Source organism: Tamandua tetradactyla, chromosome 25, assembly GCF_023851605.1.
Source record: "Tamandua tetradactyla isolate mTamTet1 chromosome 25, mTamTet1.pri, whole genome shotgun sequence".
Classification (NCBI taxonomy): Eukaryota; Metazoa; Chordata; class Mammalia; order Pilosa; family Myrmecophagidae; genus Tamandua; species Tamandua tetradactyla.
The window spans coordinates 20,649,995-20,666,522 of record NC_135351.1 but is presented as its reverse complement, the minus strand read 5'-3'; the positions used below and the strand labels follow the sequence as shown (position 1 = coordinate 20,666,522).

The 16,528-nt window shown below is 37.3% G+C and overlaps 1 long non-coding RNA gene and 1 pseudogene across 1 annotated transcript in view; one reads left to right on the top strand and one right to left on the bottom strand.

The window, feature by feature from the left end:
- The window catches only part of LOC143668849 (uncharacterized), an 83,282-nt gene that overhangs the window by 30,587 nt on the left and 36,167 nt on the right, over positions 1-16,528 (top strand). The gene's annotated exons all lie outside the window — the stretch shown is intronic.
- LOC143668697 (rhomboid-related protein 2 pseudogene) lies at positions 1,676-2,656 on the bottom strand (annotated as a pseudogene).

Here is a 16,528-nt window from a genome sequence, read left to right as displayed (position 1 = left end):
CAGTACCTGAGAGCAGCTAGAAGTAAAAACCTAAAATTATGGAATTTTAACCCATACCAAACTCCGAGATCTACAGATCTGAGATTCTACAACTAATTGTTGTAATGTGCTTTGAAATTTATTGCTCTTTTTGTGTTTGTTATCACAAAAAAGAAAAAGAAGAAGTATAATGGAGAAGATAGGATTTAACAAATGAGTATGACTACTGAATCATTACGTTGATATTTCTTTTGGCCTCCGGTGTCTTAGAGCAGCTAGAAGAAAAAGTGAAAAATCACGGAGCTGTAACCCATAGCAAACTTTAAAATCTGTTCTATAAGTACTTTTTAAAATGTACTTGGAAATTTATTGTGTTTTTTTTTGCATATATGTTATATTTCATATTAAAAAAAAAAGCTGTGATCAACAATCAGCCATACTCATACCTGGTCTTATGGGAGAGGAATTTTATGTCCCTTTCTGTTACCAGCGAGTTAGCCAGGGGCTAGACTCCACAGTGGCCTGACATGAGAATGGGGGATGGGCATTTGTAACTATTATATGGAGAGAGCAATTGACTGGTCTTCACCATAATTTACCAGCCCTTCCTCTTACTCTTTCCTGGATGCTGTACAGTGTTCTACTGCCTATGGGGTTTCAAAACAGTTGCTTCAGATAGTTCCTGCCTGTTTAGTAGATGTTCTGGTGGAAGTACTGAATTCTATGGCCTTCTACTCTGTCATTTTCTCACGATCATCTCCAACATATGATATATATTTATATATATAAAATACGTATTTTATATAATATATAATATATATATATATATATATATATTTTTTAAAGCATTTTTATTCACACACCATACAATCCATGCCACAATTAGTGGCTCTAAGTTAAATCACAGAGTTGTGCATTCACCACCACAGTAAATTTAAAACATTTTCTTTGCTCCAAAAAGTAACACCCCATACCCCTTCTGCACCCTATTATTGATATTTAGCGTTGGTCAACCTTTTAAACACAATCACCTACACAATTCAGTGCTGTTATTTACACACGTGATAATGTGCTATCATCACCTCTATCCATTTCCAAACATTTATAATCAAACGTTTAAAAATTCTGCCCAAATTAGCATCAGTTCCCCCATCCTTTCTCCTAATTCTATCTTCTATAACTTCTAAAACTCTATGAGTTTTCTTATATTTAGTTCATAAGAATGAGAACATACCATATTTGTCCTTTTATGTCTGGCTTATTTCCTCCAACGTAATGTCCTCCAGGTTCATCCATGTTGTTACATGCATCAGGACTTAATTCCTTCTTTTTTTTTTTTTTTAACAGTTATGAAAAGTTTTTACTATCAGCATATTATAGTATTTGTGGATTCTATCAATCAATCTCTAGAATATTTCTCCAAGGAATGCAAAGTCTCTTTTATAGGATTTCAGGCACATGCATACAGTATACCTGGGAAAGACCCAGTCTCTGGTTTGAACTCCACTCCCCCTTTCTCTCTTCCTCTTCCCTCCCTTTAAATTCAAGAGCCCCTTCCTTAAACCCTAAGTCATTTTGCCACCAGTCCTTGCAGCTTGTGAGTTAACTGATATTTTACTGGAAGGTCTCTGTTCATAGATTTCTTGATTTTATTCTCAGGTAGCTCTTTTTATTCATTGGCTTTTATTAGGGCAGGTCAGTTTGATGGTGACAGGAAAATGTTGAAAAGCACAGAAAATAATACACAAACTAAATAAGCAACAATTGCTATTCAAAACCTTGGATCTTTTAGCAGTGTCTTACCAAAGCAACTAAACGCAGTGTAACCTATGGACATCCAGCAAGTTCACCTGCAATGTGAGCTACAAAAGACACCAGTGGCCCATTTGCAGGACCAAAGAACCTTCTGTAGAGAGCAGATCCCATCTCTGACACAATTATAAGGATGGTGCTCAGTAGTCTGGCAATTCTAAAGACAGGAACCATTTCTTGAAAATTCACTAGAACATTCATAAAATAGGCTCTCATTAGAGCATAGACTCCTCCTGAAGCATCAAGATATTTGAGTGGCTCAAAGATGGAGCTGACAAGAGATCCTGCAATCACTCCTACCAGGTGTACCAGTTCTACTTGATGGCCTTTGTGGACCATTTCCAAGGGAATACCCAAAATAAGCTGCATAACAAGATTCCCCAGAAAGTGCTAAACTACAGCATGTATGAAATGAATCTCTAGGCTTCTTCCCTCTTGACAGGATGGTAGGTAAAGGGACTCCCCAAAATGCTAGTGTCCGAGGTGATCCACTGTTTCTGAGGCTTCCACACAGCATGGTATATAAATACTGCCAATTCTGCAAGGCTGATGAGGATAATGAAAATAGGGGGTGGGAGGCAATTCATCCAAATATGTTCTTCAGGCCTCTTCTGGCAGCATCCCTTTTTTTTTTTTTTTCTTCATGGGCAGGCCCTGGGAATTGAACCCAGGTCTCTGGCATGGCAGTAAAGAACTCTGCCTGCTGAACCGCCGTGGCTGGCCCTACAAGCATCCAATTTGAGACAATCCTGTGCGCCTTTTTATTCTTGGAGGAAGCTTTACCTCCCATGACCTCTCTAATTTTCTCATCTTCCTCCGGCTCTTCTTTCATCTCTCCTGTGGAGTTCAGATTCATACTCTCCATCTCCAAATCATGAGCAGCAGCAGTGAATAAATGTTCCTTTTTCCCCTATATGCTCTCCAACACTTGCAGTTTTCTTTTTCTAGTGGCCATTCTAGTAGGTTTTGGAATGATATCCCTTTGTGATTTTGATAAGCATTTCCCTAATAGCTGGTGAAGTTGAGCATCTTTTCATGTACTTTTAAGCCATTTGTATTTCTTCTTTGGAAAAATGTCTATTCATGTCTTTTGCCAGTTTGTAAATTGGGTTGTTTGTTTGTCTTTTTACTGTTGAGTTGTAGAATTTCTTTATATATTCTGGATATCAAGCCTTGATCAGGTATGTGTATGCCAGTTTAAAGCTATTATGTGCCCCAGAAAATCCATATCCTTAAATTCTTATTCAATATTGCTGGGTGGGATCTTTTTAATTGTTTCCACGGAGATGTGATCCACCCAATTGTGGGTGGTAACTTTTTTTAAAAAATATTTTTACTGATAAATCTTCACCCACCAACAGTTCATACATGGTGTACAATCAGTGACTCACAATATCATTACATAGTTGTATATTCATCACCATGATCATTTTTTAGAACATTTGCATTGCTCCAGAAGAACAAATAAAAAGAAAAAAGAAAAAACTCGTACATCCCACACACCTTACCCCCCCCATTGACCACTAGTAATCCATCTACCCAATTTATTTTAACCCTTAGCCCCCTATTATTTATTTATTTTTATCCATATTTTATAGCTTATCTGCCCATATCCTGCATAAAAGGAACATCAGACACAAGATTTTCACAATCACACAGTCACATTGTAAAAGCTATATCTTTATACAGTCATCTTCAAGAATCAAGGCTACTGGAATACAGTTCAACAGTTTCAGGTACTTTCCTCTAGCCACTCCAATACACCATAAACTAAAAAGGGATATCTATATAATGCATAAGAATAACCTCTAGGATAACCCCTCTGTTTGAAATCTTTTAGCCACTGAAACTTCATTTTGTCTCATTTCTCTCTTCCTCCTTTTTTTAAATTTTTTATTTTTAAATTTATTTATTTATTAATTTAAAAAATTAAGAACAAAAACATTAACATATCATTCCATTCTACATATATAATCAGTAATTCTCAATATCATCACATAGTTGCATATTCATCATTTCTTTTTTATTAATTAAAAAAATTAACAACAAAACAATAAGATATCATTCCATTCTACATATATAATCAGTAATTCTTAATATCATCACATAGTTGCATATTCATCATTTCATGGAACATTTGTATCAATTTAGAAAAAGAAATAAAAAGACGAAAGAAAAAGAAATATAACGACAATAGAGGAAAAAAAAAGTTATACATACCATACCCCTTACCCCTCGCTTTCATTTATCACTAGCATTTCAAACTAAATTTATTTTAACATTTGTTCCCTCTATTATTTATTTTTACTCCATATGTTCTACTCGTCTGTTGATAAGGTAGATAAAAGGAGCATCAGACACAAGGTTTTCACAATCACACAGTCACATTGTGAAAGCTATATCATACATCATCAAGAAACATGGCTACTGGAAAACAGCTCTATATTTTCAGGCAGTTCCCTCCAGCCTCTCTATTACATCTTGGTTAACAAGGTGATATCTACTTAATGCATAAGAATAACCTCCAGGATAACCTCTCAACTCTGTTTGGAATCTCTCAGCCAGTGACACTTTGTTTCATTTCACTCTTCCCCCTTTTGGTCGAGAAGGTTTTCTCAATCCCTTGATCCTGGGTCTCAGTTCATTGTAGAGTTTTTCTCAATCCCTTGATGTTAAATCTCAGCTCATTCTGGGATTTCTGTCCAACGTTGCCAGGAAGATCCACACCCCTGGGAGTCATGTCCCACGTAGACAGGGGGAGGGTGGTGACTTTGCTTGCTGTGTTGGCTGGAGAGAGAGGCCACATCTGAGCAACAAAAGAGGTTCTTTTGGGGGTGACTCTTAGGCCTAATTTTAAGTAGGTTTGACCTATCCTTTGTTGGTTCAAGTTTCATATGAACAAACCCCAAGACTGGGGGCTCAGCCTATAGCTCTGGTTGCCCACATTGCTTGTGAGAATTACAAGAATTCAACTTGGGGAAGTTGAGTTTTCCCCCATTCTCACCATTCCCCCAAGGGGAATTTGCAAATACTTTTCCACTCACTGATCAAATCACTCTGGGATTCATCAGGGCATCACCTGGACAAACCAACAAAATCTCATGTCCTATACAAAGTTCTATGTATTTAAGGTGTTCAACCAACTATCTACATAAGTTATATTAGGAGATGCACTAGTCAAAGTATAAATTTGTACCAAATAAACATTTTTTGCTTTAGTCTCACACGTAAGTTGAAATTTTAAAATATTACCATCTATTTTCAGCACACCGTAGTAATGACATTCTTTTGTTCTTCCTCATGCAAAAACATTTTTTAAATTTGTACATTTAGTCACTATCATTATACACTCTAGGCATTCCTAGATTACACCATCTCAATCTTTATCGTCTATCTTTCTTTGTGATTTCATTTATGTCCCCAGCCCTCCTCCTTCTATCATTTTCATATGCGGCTTCGTTCAGTGTTTTAGCATAATTGTATTACAGTTAGGTAATACTGTGCTGTCCATTTCTGAGTTTTTATATTCAGTCGTGTTGCACAATCTGTATCCCTTCAGCTCCAGTTACCCAATATCTTACCCTATTTCTATCTCCTGATGGTCTCTGTTACCAACGAAATATCCCAAGTTTATTCACTAATGTCAGTTCATTTCAGTGGGACCATACAGTATTTGTCCTTTTGTTTCTGGCTAATCACACTCAACATAAAGTCCTTAAGGTCCATCATGTTGTTACATACTTCATAACTTTATTCTGTCTTACAGCTGCATAATATTCCATCTTATGTAAATACCATAGTTTGTTTAGCCGACTGTTGATGGGCATTTTGGCTGCTTTCATCTCTTGGTAATTGTTAATAATGCTGCTATAAACATTGGTGTGTAAATGTCTATTTGTGTCCTTGGCCTTGTGTCCTTTGAGTAGAGACAGCATATAGATGGGTCCTGTTTTTTAATCCATTCTGCCAGACTATGTCTTTTGATTGGAGAGTTGAATCCATTAACATTCAGTGTTATTACTGCATGGGTAGTACTTTCTTCTACTATTTTGCCTTCTGGATTTGATATGTCATATGTAATTTTCCTTCTTTTTACCTTTACTCATAGTCCTCCTTTCTACACTCTTCTCCACACCTCTCTCTTCTTTTTTTGTATCTGTCTCTAGTGTTCCCTTTAGTATTTCTTGCAGAGCTGGTCTCTTGGTCACAAATTCTCTCAGTGATTTTTTGTCTGAAAATGTTTTAATTTCTCCCTCATTTTTGAAGGATATAGAATTCTTGGTTGGATATAGAATTCTGGATATAGAATTCTTGGTTGGCAGTTATTCTCTTTTAATAGTTTAAATATATTATCCCACTGTCTTCTCGCCACTGTGGTTTCTGCTGAGAGATCTGTGCCTAGTCTTATTGGGCTTCCCTTGTATGTGATGGATTGCTTTTCTCTTGCTGCTTTCAAGATCCTCTCTTTCTCTTTGACCTCTGACATTCTGATTAGTAAATGTCTTGGAGTATGTCTATTTGGATCTATTCTCTTTGGGGTATGCTTCACTTCTTGGGTCTGTAATTTTAAGTCTTTCATAAGAGTTGAGAAATTTTCAGTGATAATTTCCTCCATTAGTTTTTCTCCTCCTTTTCCCTTCTCTTCGCCTTCTGGGATACCCACAGCACGTATATACGTGCGCTTCATATTGTCTTTCAATTCCCTGAGTCCCTGCTCATATTTTTCCTTTTTTTTTTTTTCCTATAGTTTCTGTTTCTTGTTGGATTCCAGATGTTCTGTCCTCCAGTTTTGAAATCCTATGTTCTGTCTCTCGAAATCTACCATTGTCGGTTTCCATTGTTTTTTTCATCTCTTCTACTGTGTCTTTCATTCCCATAAGTTCTGTGATTTGTTTTTTCAGACTTTCCGTTTCTTCTTTTTGTTCTTTCCTTGCCTTCTTTATATCCTCCCTCAATTCATTGATTTGGTTTTTGATGAGGTTTTCCATGTCTGTTTGTACATTCTGAATTAATTGTTTCAGCTCCTGTATGTCATTTGAATTGTTGGTTTGTTCCTTTGACTGGGCCATATCTTCAGTTTTCCTAGTGTGATTTGTTATTTTTTATTGGCATCTAGGCATTTAATTACCTTAATTAGTTTATTCTGGAGATTGCTTTCACTTCTTTTATCTAGGAATTTTCTTGCTGGATGAATATGTTGTCTATCTGTTCTTTGACATTCTGTTCGGCTTTATCTGGACCTCTAGCTTAAGTTTTGTTTAACAGAGGAGAATTTCTCAGTTCTTGTTTTCTTGTTTCTTGCCCTGCTTGTGTAGTGCCTTTCCCACACACACACTTAGGAGGGTCTACTTAGATATTATTGACCCCAGCCAGACTTTTCTAGACCAAACTGGCCTCCTATCAGGAGGAAAGAGTCACCTGCGTAGGTTTTCCCTGAGGGTGAGACCCAGAAGGTTGAAAGACTTTCCTGTGAAGTCTCTGGACTCTGTTTTTCTTATCCTGCCCTGTGTGTGGCACTTGTCTGACTGCAGGTCCCACCAACATAAGATGATGTGGTACCTTTAACTTTGGCGGACTCTCCCTGCTGGGGGCATGGTGGAGACAGAGGAGAGGTTGTAGGCTGGTTTTAATGGCTTCAAATTACCAAGCCCTGGGGTCTGAATTCCTTGATGGAGGGATTCCACCTGAGTTGGGCTTCACCCCTCCCCTGGGGAAGGCACAGGCTCCAGACAAGCCCCCAAAAGAGCTCACTTCTGCCTATGCCTGGGGCAGTGGCAGCCTGAGAAGTCCTGCTGCTATATCCAAAGGCAGTCAAGACTTTGTAGAAACACAGCCTCAAAAACCTCTGTTTCCTTCTTTTTTTTTTCCCCCTTTTTCTGTCAGCCCTGCCCCCTTGGTGCCGGGGCAGAAATGAGCAACCTCCACTTTGACCAGGTTCACCTAAGCTGGGGGCCTATTTTTAGTAGTCAGAATTTGTTAATTAATTCCACAATTAGAGTTTAAATGTGCTCAGTCCCTGCTGCTGGTAAATTTCCTTTCCTTTCTCCTCTGGGAAGCAGCCTCTGGGGGAGGGGCTCCGGCTGCCACAGCTTTGGGAACTCACGGTTCTGTGGGGGCTCGCAGCTGGTCCAGCTGGTCCACACTGGGTTATGCTGTGTGTCTGGTCGCTGACGTGGCCCCAGGAGCTGTTCTGTACTGTTTCTGGTTATTTAGTAGTTGTTCTGGAGGACGAAGTAAAATGCGCACATTGTTAAGCCACTATCTTGACCTGGAACTCTCTTCCCCCTTTTGATCAAGAAGTCTTTCTCAATCCCATGATTCTGGTCCCTGCTCATCCCAGGAATTCTGTTCCACATTGCCAGGGAGATTTACACCCCTGTGAGTCATGTCCCACATAGGGGGCAGGGCAGTGAGTTCACCTACCAAGTTGGGTTAGAGAGAGAGGACACATCTAGCAACAAAATAGGTTCTCTGGGAATGACTCTTAGGCATAATTTTGAGTAGGCTCAGCTTCTCTTTTGCAGAATAAGTTTCCTAGGGATGAACCCCAAGATCAAGGGCTCAGACTATTAATTTGGTTGCCCCCCATTGCTAGTGAGACTATCAGAAATTCTCCAAATGGGGAAGCTGAATATTAACTCCTTTCTCCCCAGTTCCTCAAGGGGACTTTGCAAATACTTCTTTATTCACTGCCCACATTACTCTGGGATATATCAGGGCATCACATTAACCTGGACAAATGAACAAGATCTCATGGCCCTATTAAAAATTCCATGTACTTATGATGTTCAACTAAACTGATCATACAAGTTAAATTAGGTAATGCACTATCCAAAATATAAATTGTGCACCAAATAAACATCTCTCCCTTTGGTCTCACACAGAAATTGAAGTTTTAAAATATGGACAATATTATCCTTTACCCTGTATTCTGCTCTACCTTAGTCCTATTCAGATCAGCTTCCTTCATATCTCTACTGGAAGTTCTGATCCCTTTTTCAACTTCATAAACAGTTCCTGTATGGGTTATGCTGACTTTCATAGCTTCAGGGCTCTAACTCTGAGTTTCAGGTGTCACATAAATACCCGAAATTTCTGGGAACTACCAGGTAATTTACAAACAGCTCAGTATCTCAGAATTTAGAAGTAACAGTTATGACTCCTGAATATGTGACTGCTGGAAGAGCTTATGATCTAGGACCCTTTACAACAGGCCCCAATCTGAAAACCAGTGCTCTCCACTTCACTTCACCAAGTCTTTGTATGATAGTTAGTCTATATGAGTGAGCCATGATGATATTTGTCTTTTTGTTTTTGACATTTCTTTCCACACACAGTCCTTAAGTTCTATCACCTTGTTGCATGCCTCGCAACTTTATTCCTTCTTGTGGCTCCTCAGTAGTCTGTTGTGTGTATGCACCATAGTTCCTCCTTCCATTCCTCAGTCGTTGTACCTCCGTGCATTGTGGATCGAGAATACTGCCACCGTAAACAGCAGTGTGCAAATATCCGTTCATGTCCCCAAACTCAGTTCCTCTAGGAACTGAGCAACAGAATGTTTAATTTTGAGGAGTTTCAATTTATCTTTTTTCAAGGAATTCAGGCCCCAGGGACTGGAAAACTGAAGCAATTAAAGCCATTCTACTAGCTCACCTCTGTTTCAACCACCCCCCACAGCAGGGAGAGTCTGCTGAAATTAAAGGTACCACATCACTTTAAGTTGGTAGGAACCTGCAGGCAGACAAGCACCACATGCTCATGCTTGGGTGTAAGGTCTAGGAATCCGCCTCCTATTATAAAATTTATAAGATATTTCCCTACATTTTCTTCTAAAAGTTTTATGGTATTAGCTCTAATGTCTAGGTCTTTGATCCATTTTGAGTTAATTTTTGGAGATATGGACCCTCTTTCATTCTTTTGCGGAGTTCTCCAAACACCATATTATTGAAGATGCTGCTCTGTCCCAAGTGGGTTGGCTTGACTGACTTATCAAAGATCAATTGTCCATAGATGAGAGAGTCTATTTCTGAACACTGTATTAGATTCCATTGGTCAATATATCTGTCTTTATGCCAGTACCAGACTGTTTTGACCACTGTAGCTTCATAATATGTTTTAAAGTCGGATAATGGGAGACTACCTGACTTCATTTTTCTTTCTCAAGGTATTTTTAGTTATTCAGGGCACCCTGCCCCTCCAAGTAAATTTGATTATTGGTTTTTCTACAAAATAAGTTTGGGATTTAATTGGTATTGCATTGACTCTATAAATCAGTTTGGGTAGGATTGACATCTTAACTATATTTAGTCTTCCAATTCATGAACATGGTATGTCCTTCCATTTATTTAGGTCTTCTATGGTTTCTTTTAGCATTTCGTGCGTATAAGTCTTTTGTGGCCTTAGTTAAATTTATTCCTAAATGTTTGATTCTTTTGGTTACTATTGTAAATGGAATTTTTTTCTTGACTCCCTCCTCAGATTGCTCATCATTAGTATATAGAAACACTACTGATTTGGGGGTGTTCATCTTGTACCCTGCCACTCTGCTGTATTCATTTATTAGCTCTAGTAACTCTCTGTAGATTTTTTGGGATTTTTGACATATAGTATCATATTTGCAAACAGTGAGAATTTTACTTTTTCCTTTCCAATTTGGATACCTTTTGTTTCTTTTTCTTGTCTAATTGCTCTGGCTAGAACTTCCAGCACAATGTTGAATAACAATGTGTTATTCAACACATTGAATTGATTCAACACATTGATAAGGATGGTGGGCATCCTTATCTTTTTCCTGATCTTAGAGGGAAAACTTTCAATCTTTTCCCATTGAGGATGACGTTAGTTGTGGGTTTTTCCTATATTCCCTTTACCATGTTGAGGAAGTTTCCTTCTACTCCTATCCTTTGAAGTGTTTTCATCAAGAAAAGATGTTGAAATGCCTTTTCTGCATCAATCGAGATGATTATGTGTTTTTCTGCTTTGATTTGTTGATATGGTGCATTACATTCATTGATTTTTTCTTATGTTGAACTGTCTTTTCATACCTAGAATAAATCCCACTTGGTCATGGTGTTTAATTATTTTAGTGTGCTGCTGGATTTGATTTGCAATTATTTTGTTGACAATTTCTGCATTTATATTCATTAGACAGATTGGTCTGTAGTTTTCTTTTCTTGTAGTATCTTTGTCTTGTTTTGGTATTAGTATGATGTTGGTCTCATTGAATGAGGTAGGTAACTTTCCCTCCTCTTGAATTTTTTTGAGGAGTTTGAGTGGGATTGGTACTAAATCTTAAATGCTTGGTAGAATTGACATGGACTTGGTAGAAGTCCATGTGGTCCTGGACTTTTCTTTTTGAGAAGCTTCTTGACAACTGATTCAATCTCTTTACTTATGATTGGTTTATTGAGGTCTTCTATTTCTTATCAAGTCAATGTTGGTTTTCATGCCTTTCTATGAAGTTATCCATTTCATCTACATTGTCTAGCTTATTAGCATATAGTCGCTCGTAATATCTTCTCATTACCTCCTTTATTTCTTTATTTCTACGGAGTTATTGGTTATGTCTTCTCTTCCATTTCTGATTTTATTTATTTGCATCCTCTCTCTCTCTTTTTTTTTTTTTGGTCAACCCAGCTAAGAATCCATTGATTTTATTGAATTTTTCAAAGAACCAACTTCTGGTTTTGTTGATTTTCTCAATTGTTTTTCTGTTCTCAATTACATTTATTTCTGCTCTAATCTTCATTATTTCTTTCCTTTTGCTTGCTTTGGAGTTAGTTTGTTGTTCTTTCTCTAGTGCTTCCAAGTCAGCAGTTAATTCCTTGATTTTTGGTCTGTCTTCATTTTTAATACAGGGATTTAAGGCAGTAAATTTCCTTCTTAGCATTACCTCTGCTGCATCCCATCAGTTTTGATGTTGTGTTTTCATTTTCATTTGCCTTGAGATATTTACTCTTTTTGTAACTTCATCCCTGACCCACTGGCTGTTTAGGAGTGTGTTACTTAGTCTCCATATATCTGTGAATTTTTTGGTCCTCTGCCTGTTATTGATTTTCAACTTTATTCCATTATGATCTGAAAAAGTAGTTCGTATGATTTTAGTCTTTTAAAATTCACTGAGACTTGCTTTGTGACCCAGCATATGGTTTATCCTTGAGAATGATTCATGAGCTCTTGAGAAAAAATATGCATCCTATTGTTATGGGATGTAGTTTTCTGTAAATGTCTTTTAAGTCTAGTTCATTTATCATATTATTCAAAATCTCTGTTCCCTTATTGATATTCTTCCTAGATCTTCTATCCATTGATGAAAGTAGGGATTGAAGTCTCCAACTATTATGATAGAGTTGTCTATTTCTCCCTTCAGTGTGGTCAGTGTTTGCCTCATGTATAAATTCTTCAGAAATTATAGGCCCCAGTCAGATTTTCCAAGACCAGACAGGCCCACATCTCAGGAGGAAAGAGTAGCCATCGTCAGTTTTCCTTGAGGGTGAGACCCAGCAGATTGTCAGACTTTGCTATGAAGACTCTAAACTCTGCTTTTCCTATCCAGCCCAGCATGTGGCGCTTGTCTGCCTGCAGATTCCTACCAGCTTAAAGTGATGTGGTGCCTTTAATTTCAGCAGACTCTCCCTGCTGTGGGGGGTGGTTGAAACAGAGGTGAGCTAGTAGAATGGCTTTAATTGCTTCAGTTTTCCAGTCCCTGGGGCCTGAATTCCTTGAAGAAGGGATTCCACTTGAGCTGGGTGCCATCTTTCTCTTGGGGAAGATATAGCCTTTAGGGAATTAACTCCTTTCACCTGACTAAGTAACGTTGTCTCTAAGACAAGCTGAATTATAGCCTTGCCTGGGGCAGTTCTGGAGCCTGAGAGTGCTTCCAGTTCTATCTAATGTACTGTTAAGGAGCAGAAATAAAATAAAATAAAAACTTTTCAGAGTTGGTTCCCTGCTCCTCCGGTTTGTCAATCAAGAGCTTGATTTTGTACGTGGTTCTATGTATCTCCAGGCTCTATGTGACCCCTTTTCTTGGGGTCCAGCCTCCTGGAACCACCACACTGCCTTCCAAGGGACTGCACCTCTCATTTTCTCTATGAACAGTGAATAGGTACATCACTTTCTCCACATTTTCTCTAGCACTTGTTTCTCGCTGTTCATTGTTTTTGTTGTTGTTTATTTTTTTTATCTCTTTTAATTTTTAAACAGTTTTATTCAAACATCGTGCAATCCAACCTAAGTAAATAGCCATGCCTTTGCCACCGCAATCTATATGAAGACATTTCCTTTTATTCCACAAAGAATCCATACCCTCTCCCATGTTCCCCACCAATTGACACTTAGTTTTGGCTTAATGCCTTTGTTACATTCCGTGAAAGCATATTACAGTTTTACTGTTGATTATAGACCCTAGCTTGCATTGATTGTACTTTTTCCTGCATGCCATCCATTTTCAACATCTTGCAATGTTGACATTCATTTTTTCTCCCTCATGCAAAAATTTTTTTTTATTTTTACACTTAATCACCATCTTTGTCCAGTCTAGGCATTCCTAAGTTATACCTTCTTAGCCTTTATCCTCTATCTTTGCTTCTGGTTTCATTTGTGCCTCCAGTCCTTCTCCTTCTATCACACTCACATTCAGCTTCGTTCAGTGTACTTGTATTATTGTGTTACAATCAGGTAGTGTGCTATCCATTTCTGAATTTTCACAATCAGTCTTGTAGCACAATCTATATTCCTTCAGCACCAAATGTCCAATCGCTACCTTATTTCTATCTCCTGATAGCCTGTGTTCTGAACTTTAACTCTCCAAGTTCACTCATTAATGTTAGTTCATCTTTAATGTGAGATCATACAGTATTTTTTCTTTTGTTTCTGGCTAATTTCACTCAGCATAATGTCCTCAAGATTTATCTACATGGTTACATGCTTCATGACTTTATTCTGTCCTACGGTATTATAATATTCCATCATAGGTATATATCACAGCTTGTTTAGCCACTCATCCATTGATGGACATTTGGGCTGTCTTGGCAATTGGAAATAATGCTGCTATGAACATCAGTGTGCAAATGTCTGTGTCCTTGCCTTCAGTTCCTCTGAATATATACCTGGTAATGGGATTGCTGGATCATAAGACAATTCTATACTTCCTAAGGAACCACCAAACTATTTTCCAGAGCAGTTGTGTACCATTTTACATTACCACCAACAGTGGATAAGTGTGCCCTTTCTCCACATCCTGTCTGGCACTTTTGTTATCTGTTTTATATATATATATAATGGTCATTCTAGTGGGTATCAGATGGTATCTCATTGTGGTTTTGATTTGCATTTCTCTAATAGCCAGTGAAGTTGAGCGTCTTTTCAGGTGTCTTTTAGCCATTTGTATTTCCTCTTCTGAGAAGTGTCTGTTCATGTCCTTTGCCCATTTTTAAACTGAGTTGTCTTTTTATTGAGTTGAAGAATCTCTTTATATATTCTGATATGTGGTCTCCAAATATTGTCTCCCATTGTATAGGCTGCCTTTTTACTTTCCTGACAAAGTTCTTTGATGCATGACTGTTTTTAATTTGGAGGATGTGTGGTCTAGGAAACCACCTCCTATTACAAGATTTATAAGGTTTTCCATCAACAGATGAGTGGCTAAACAAGATATTTCCCTATATTTTGTTCTAAAAGTTTTATGGTCTTAGCTCTAATGTTTAGGTCTTTGATCCATTTTGAGTTGATTTTTGTATAGTGTGTGAGATATGGATCCTCTTTCATTCTTTTGCTTATGGATATCCAGTTCTCCAAGCCCCATTTATTGAAGAGGTTGCACTTCTCATGTGGATTGGCTTGACTGCCTTATCAAAGATCAGTTGTCCATAGATGAGAGGGTCTATTTCTGAGCACTCAATTCAATTTCATTGGTCAGTATATCTGTCTTTATGCCAGTACTATGCTGTTTGACTATAGCTCCGTAATATGCTTTAAAGGCAGGTAGTGTGAGAACTCCCACTTCACTTTTCTTTCTGAAGATATTTTTGGCTATTCAGGGTAACCTGCCCTTCCAAATGAATTTGTTTTTTGATTTTTCTATTTCTGCAAATAAGTTGCTGGGATTTTAATTGGTTTTGCTTTAAATCTATAAATCAATTTGGGTAGAATTGACTTCTTGACTATGTTTAGTCTTCCAGTCTATGAACACGATATGCCCTTCCATTTATTTAGGTCTTCTATGATTTCTTTTAGCAATTTCTTGTAATTCTGTTTATAGATCTTTTGTATCCTTAGTTAAATTTATTCCTAAATATTTGATTCTCTTTATTTTTTTTGCTATTGTAAATGGATTTTTTTTCTTGATTTCATTCTCAGATTGCTCATCACTAGTGATTTTTTGGTGTTAATCTTGTACCCTGTCACTCTGCTGTACTCATTTATAGCTCTAACAGCTTTGCTATAGATTTTTCAGGATTTTCAACTGTATAATTCTTTTACTGCATTGTTGAATTCAATTTGGAAGTATTTTGTTGAGGATTCTTACATCTATATTCATTAGAGGTGTTGGTCTATAGTTTTCTTTTCTTATAATATCTTTATCAGACTATGCTATTAGGGTGATGTCCTCACAGAATGAGTTAGGCAGTGTATGCTTCTCTCAAATTTTTTTTTAAGAGTTGAGTAGGATTGGTGTAAATTATTCTTGGAATGATTGGTAGCATTCCCCTGTGAAGCCATCTGGATCTGTGGAGGTTTTTATGACTGATTCAATCTCTTTATTCATGATTGGTTTGTTGAGGTCTTCTATTTCTCTTTTACCATTTTTTTTTTTTTTTTTGCATGGGCAGGTGCTGGGAATTGAACTTGGGCCTCTGGCATGGGAGGCAAGAACTCTGCCACTGAGCCACCGTTGCCCATCCAGTGTTATATTTCTTTGTGAGTACGTGTAGATTGTGTGTTTTTAGGAAATTGTCCATTTCATCTAAGTTGTCTGACTTGTGGCATACAGTTGTCCATAGCCTCCTATTATGACTTTTTAAAAAATTTCCTTGGGGTCACAGTAATGACCCCTTTCATTTCTGATTTTATTTCTTTGTATTTTTTCTTTTTTTGGTCTTTGAAAATCTAGGTAAGGGTTTGTCAATTTTATTGATCTTCTCAAAGAACCAACTTTTGGTTTTATTGATTCTATTTTTTTTTTGTTCTAATTTCATTTCTTCTTTATCTAATCTTTTTATTTCTTTCCTTCTGGTTGCTTTGGGATTGGCTTGCTCTTCTTTCTTTAGTTTCTCCAGGTGTTCAGTAAGGTCTTTGATTTTAGCTTTCTATTCCTTTTTAATATAAGCTTTTAGGGCTGTATGTTTCCCTCTCAGCACTGCCTTTGCTGCATCCAATAAGTTTTGATATGTTGTGTTCTCTTTTTCATTATTTTTGAAATATTTACTTATTTCTCTTGTAATTTCTTCTTTGACCCACTGATTATTTAAGAACATATTGTTTAACCTCCATTTATTTGTGAATTTTCCAGTTCTCTAGCTGTTGTTAATTTCCAACTTCATTCCATTATGAGCAGAGAATGTTTTCTATAAGTTCAGTTTTTAAAAATTTGTTGAATCCTGTTTTTTTGACCAAACATGTGATCTCTCCTAGAGAAGTACTCATGATCCATGAATACTTGAGAAGATTGTATATCCTGCTGTTTTGGATGCAATGTTCTGTATATGTCTGTTAGATCTAGTTCATTTATAATATT